Raw genomic sequence first — 6,511 nt, forward strand, 5'->3', positions numbered from 1 at the left:
TGTCGGGGGAAAAGAAGACATTTTAATTATTTATTAATAAACTAGTGCTTTCTGACTCGCCATCTCCACATGGACGTGCCTTTAATAGAAATGCACCTTTTCATACGGACTACAAAATTAAAGAATATTACAAAATCGAGTGGGTGAGTTTTCCTTATAGTATTATATATAGTATAATATAGTATTCCGTTTTGTAAGCTAGTTTGTCATTGAATCTTACTGTTTTATTGTTGTTGTGCATTTTAATAAAAAATAATGAATCCATCTTTTTTTTTTTTTGTCTTAAAAGGTGAAAGGTGTATAAATGTAAGCTAAACAGACAATTATATTTTATTGTAAAACCTGACAAGATCATGAAATCAAAAGTGAAAGCATCCGAAGCCCGGCTTTTAACATGGCAAAAGAGGAACTCCCATTCACAAAATTCAAATCACAAATAACACTACTGATGAAAAAGAACGGGTTGAATGTTAACTACTTTCGTTTCCATATAACTATAAACTACGATAAAAGTTCATCAGCATGCATTGATTAATAGCATGTTGTAGGCCAAAAAAAAAACCGTGCTCATGCAACCAACTGAGAAAGTTAATGGCAAAAGAGCGACCAGTGGGAAGAATGAGTCTGGAGCCCTGAATTGCCCAGCTCCCTCTGTCAGTGATCTAGCACCCCCTCAGCACCTGTGTTCAAAATTCTCTGGAGCCGCCCCTGGTACATCGATGTATTTTTGAAAAGCAAAAATTAAGTTTGTCCAACTGTAAACCCAGTCCTCAAGTAAATTAGTTTATTAAATAAAAAACTAGCAAAACGAGTTGCTCGGTGTCCCCACCACTTTTCAAAGCAAAGTTACGCCACTGCACAAACTACTTCATATTTGTCAGCCATTATGTTTTTGGTCAATTGCTCCGTATGACATTTTACAACCTGAACTAACCTCGCTAAAAAGATCAAATCATCTGATATTTTAAGAGACTTGTTGACGGTTTCATGCAGGATTAGGGTCTACAGGTCTGATTTATAATATAATTTCTTGCATTATTTGCATTTCCTGAATTTTTATATAATTTTATAAATAAAATTATAATTATAATTTTATATAATATTAATAAGCAGTAAAGCAGTTTTAGCCCTGTGATAGACTGGCCATCTGTCCAGTTGGGATGTTTTGGGATGTTTTCCCCAGCTGTAGTCCAAGACTACAGGGATAGGCTCCAGCATCCTTACCCAGAAAAGTGGCTCTGAGAATTGGTAGATGAATGAATGAAGCAGTTTTTTTTCTTTAATCCACTATCCAAACTAAATAACTAGGATTCCCTTTCAAGAATTGTATTCTTTTAATTAGTTTTTTTTTCTTCTTCATTCTGATATCTGGGCAATTGTTTCACCCTGCCATTTTCATTTTGAAAATGTAAAATACATTTTAATTCAAGCATAAAAAACATGCTAATCATAGAAGAGGTGTATTCAAGCTCTACTTTATCAAATAATAATTACATGGCATAAATGTAATGCTCCTGTTAAGTGCATTGGTAATTTTTATTTTTATAAATTATAATGTAACTACTGTATTTTACCTACATCACAACTGTCAGCACACTAAAAGAGGTGCAAAAAAAGCTGTCCCTTTGCACCACCTGGCAGATATTTTGTGAACAAGTCCTGTTTATGAGTTGGTATTGGTCATTCTGGGTGGCTATCTACTGTCTACCTGCGTCTAATTGCTTTTAAACGCTTTTAAACACACATCGTTCCTATGCCTGTTAGGAAGGCTAAATGCCTGTCTGGCAGCTTTAAATATTTCTTGGTACACTCTTAAAAATAAAGGTGCTTCAAAAGGTTCTTCAAGCGATGCCATAGAAGAACCATTTTTGGTTCCACAAAGAACCATTCAGTCAAAGGTTGTTTAAAGAACCATCTCTTTCTTAACTTTTTATAATCTGAAGAACCTTCTATCACCACAAATAACCTTTTGTGAAACAGAAAGTTTCTTCAGATGTTAAAGGTTCTTTATGGAACCATTTAGACAAAAAGGTTCTTCTATGGCATCATGAAGCACCTTTATTTTTAAGAGTGTAGTCAGTTAGTTAGGACTCATTATCTCTCAGCCAAGACTCATTAACAGAGTTAGAGTCAGAGTAGCTTTGTCATTTCAGCACAGTGAAATGAAACAGCGTTCCTCTAGGACCATGGTGCTTCATAAGACAACACACAATAAAGACTACAAAAAAATGATATTAAATAGACTAAAACAAGAGTTAAACAAGAACTAAAAGAGAAGAGCTGGAAAAATAAGTACAAAAATAAAAAAATTTAAATGCTGACTACAAAAGACCACAAAGACTACAAACAGAAATCAAAATAAAGAACATTCAGGTTTCGACTTTGGTCTTTATCCACTCCTGTTCTTTTCGGTCATTTGGTTTATGCACAGTTTTTATGTATAATCAACTGAAGTATGAAGTATTTAAAAAAAATTAAAAATCAATATAGTCTTCTTCAGCTTCATGTCCTGTAATGCCCAGTTTTTAAAAAAAAGTGACGTGACATGTGGCCAAGTATGGTGACCCATACTCGGAATTAGTGCTCTGCATTTACCCATCCAATGTGCACACACAGAGCAGTGAACACACACAAACCGTGAACACACACCCGGAGCAGTGGGCATTTATGCTGCGGCGCCCGGGGAGCAATTGGGGGTTCGGTGCCTTGCTCAAGGGCACCTCAGTCGTGGTATTGAAGGTGGAAGAGAGTGCTGTACATTCACTCCCCCCACCTACAATCCCTGCCGGTACGAGACTCGAACCCACAACCTTTGGGTTATGAGTCCGACTCTCTAACCATTAGGCCACGACTTCCCTGACAGTTTATGGTGGAGTAGATTTTTTTCTTCTCTGAACCAGTTAATGCAGAACATTGCTGTACATTGTGACTCACTTTAAAGTACAAAGAATGTAAACAAAAAAGTATTTTCCATTATAGCCATTGTGTAAAAATATTTTGCTTCGATCAGTTTTTGTGAAAAACCACACAGTATTTAAGCTATTTTTACAAAAACAAATCATGGCTGTCATTAGTATTCTGTGTGTGTGTATACCCCCTCACGTCTCCATTATGACAGGCGTCATCAGTATATCATGTTTTACACCATTGTTTTCAAATGTGACAACAGCATTATCTGACATACAATGGAGGGGTTCAATTGTCAGATCTTACAACTGTACACCATAAAACTACACAGTGGTCTGAATGTAGAGGCACTGCCAGTACTGTTAAAAACAAGTGAAGCTGAGAAGGCTGGAATCCATACCAAGCTAAGAGCTACCCCAACCTACTTCTATTAGTTGGCTACCACCACTGTTCATTTCGTTCATTACTACAACATATGCGACTGGCTACTTGCTGTACTGGTGACAGGACTATGAGTGCTAAGTGTTTACAAAATCCATGGCCACCTCTTGGACACCAAAGGCATATGAGAGGTCATCTAGGCCAGGGGTTCCCAAACTTTTTTGTCAGCCAAACCACTTAAATATAAAATATTTCAAAGCGTAAATAAAGTAAACTTAGTTCACATTGCATTCCCGAATGCTTGTTAAATTTGCTTCATTGTGTTTTGATAATAATACTATATCATGCTTAACATGCTCCCCTTTTTACTATTTCTTTATTTTACATTCAATATAATTTATTATTGGCTTTTCATGAACTTATCAACCCCCATTTGAGAAACCTGTATCTAGGCCATTACTGATGACAGTACTTGAACTTTGTAGTTTGTCCTCCTGTCTGCAATTTAGATGATGTGGAGAAAGCACAATAATTTCAGAAGGCATGAGGCTTTCATACTATAAGATTTTAATGGCTATTTCCGGAGCAACATAGATGCAAGTGTTAAATGTTGTAGTAAGCCATTATAGCTAATTATATTTAACCATCCATGAAATATTCATGAATTTTTAATAATTAATGCTTTTCTGAAGTGAGGGAGTGTTTTTAATGTTTGGCTATGGTCAGGTCTCTGAAATAAACTCATCTTACATTATGTCTGAGGCCCCATTGGATTAGACCTTAGATTGTCCTTTTATCTTCATAATGTGTTGGGAACAGTGTGTGCAACAATATTAAAATTGATCATTGCTGATGATTTAAGGCTCACTTATTTATCCTTTGTATGATAAATTCTGTGCCTTTGTTAAATATCTGGGGGAAAAAGTCAGAGCAGTGGCATATTAAAGCAAAATGCCTTTGTTTTTGACGAATACTAAAAGTGAGCCACAAGTTTTGATGTGCCAGAACTCATACTTTTTCCAGACACTTCACAAAGGTAGAGAATATGACATAAAATGCATCATATTTTATGTGCCATTATATAATATGCCATATGGTGTCATTATTTTGTCCTAATTCCCAGCTTTTAATCACTAATATCCTTATTATAGCCAAGGTTATGTAGCCTAACTATGTCCAAATGACTAAATTACATGAATTTCAAGCTGATTTGGAAGTTATAGCATAGTCCCAATTTAATTGCTTTAATCTATTGTATTGTATCTCAAAAGTACAAAAAAAAGAAAGTAATCCTTAGTTAATAGAAGATTACAAAAACATATGCAGACTACATTTTTTTAAAGTAAAAAAATATATATTAATAATAATAATAATTGGTTACACTTTATTTTAAGGTGTCCTTGTTACAGTGTAATTATACGTTTAAATACTGAGTAATATTAATTAACTACATGTATTTGCTATATGTTAGGATTAGGGTTTGGCTTAGGGTTACTTGCATGTAATTATGCATAATTAATTTTTATTATAATAGTAATTACATGTAACGTGTAACAAGGACACCTTAAAATAAAGTGTTACCTAATAATTCTGTTATTTACTCAACCTCATCACTTTCTTAAACCTGTATGATTTTCATTTATGTTTAGCAACAGAGCTTTATTGTGTATTGCTGTACACCCAAAGTGCTTTACAATCATGAGGGGGATCTCTCATTCTCTCATACGTGACATGAAATTACTTTTAGATTACTTTTCACCTAACTCATTTATCATATGGATTTAAATAGGCTCTTGTGCCAAATTGATATAAAAATGCAAAGAAAAATAAAATATTCCATTATTCCATTCCAAATATTCCATTGTTACTGACAACATGAAGTGCACCAAACATTACATCTAGATTTCCAAAACTGGGGATTATGAAGGAACTGCAGGGGGTTCGTGAGTTTAATGAAAAACAAATAATTATATAAATCATAACAATGTAAAATCTAAATAAATCATTTTAAAATAACATAATTCAAAATAAAACACTTACAAAAAAAAAGGTCTCGTGTTAATGCCCACAAAACTGGAAGACTTTCTGTGTGTGTAAATGGTTGGCTATTTTAGAAAAGAAAATGTAAAAGATGAAAAAGAAAATTTGGGGAGAATCCATAAATTATAAATAATTTATTGTTATTGTATGAATTATATGTAATCATGTAAGTATTTGATTCAGAGTATTTTAAAATGTAATTTAATCTAATTACAAGCACTTCATTTTTGTGTAACACTTTATTTTAAGGTGTCTTACACATTACATGGACAATAAACAATAAATTATGCATAATTACATGCAAGTAACCCTAAGCCAAAACCTAATCCTACCCATAACCATATAGTTAGTACATGTAGTTAATTACTTAAATGTACAATTACACTGTAACAAGGACATCTTAAAATAAAGTGTAACCAATTTTTGGAATCTGATTACGTAATCCAGATTACATGTAATAAATTACTATCCAGCTCTAAATAGCAGAAAGTCTCTCAAGATCCAAAATAAATAAATAAATAAATAAAAGTAACAAAAAAGCATCATAAAAGTTGCTCTTGATAATATCAGGTAATATTAGTCCTTTGGAACCAGCCTCTATGTTTTCCTTCAGGATGTCAGTGTTTGTTTTTAATTACATAACTACAGATTATGTCTGGCTTGACTAATGTTTGCCTTGAGTTTATAATTATATAGAAAAATATGAGTCTGTTTCAAGGGAATTGTCTTGTTTTTTGTCTCCAAAAAGATTGAATAGTAGAATTCAGTCCTGGAATTTTCCCCCTTACACCCAAACTATACCAGATGCATTTGCTGATGTGATGCCCCTCTGCAACTTGAGTCTGTTTAACACTGAATGTGTCACATTCCAACATTCAAGCCGATGTTCCAAATACATTTGTCATGTTGTCGTAAGCAGTGTAGTATGTCAAAAATAGAATGGTTTATCTAGTTACTGTTGGTGACTGCAGGTATATTTACTTTTTATACACCACTTTACTCATGTTTGGTGTAGACAGTGTGCAAATCACACAATTATATAGGCCAGTGTCACAGCATGACTTCACAACTTATATATATATATATATATATATATATATATATATATACACACTGCCATGAAAAAGTTTTTGCCCCCTTGCTGTTTTTTAATTTTTAGTATTTATGTCACACTTAAAAGATT

At 33.5% G+C, this 6,511-nt stretch overlaps 1 protein-coding gene across 1 annotated transcript in view; it reads left to right on the forward strand.

Moving 5' to 3' along the window:
* prkcaa (protein kinase C, alpha, a) overlaps positions 1-6,511 on the forward strand; it is a 144,412-nt gene that overhangs the window by 88,026 nt on the left and 49,875 nt on the right. The window lies entirely within an intron of this gene.

Source organism: Sinocyclocheilus grahami, unplaced genomic scaffold (assembly GCF_001515645.1).
Source record: "Sinocyclocheilus grahami isolate Dianchi unplaced genomic scaffold, SAMN03320097.WGS_v1.1 scaffold80.1, whole genome shotgun sequence".
Taxonomy (NCBI): Eukaryota; Metazoa; Chordata; class Actinopteri; order Cypriniformes; family Cyprinidae; genus Sinocyclocheilus; species Sinocyclocheilus grahami.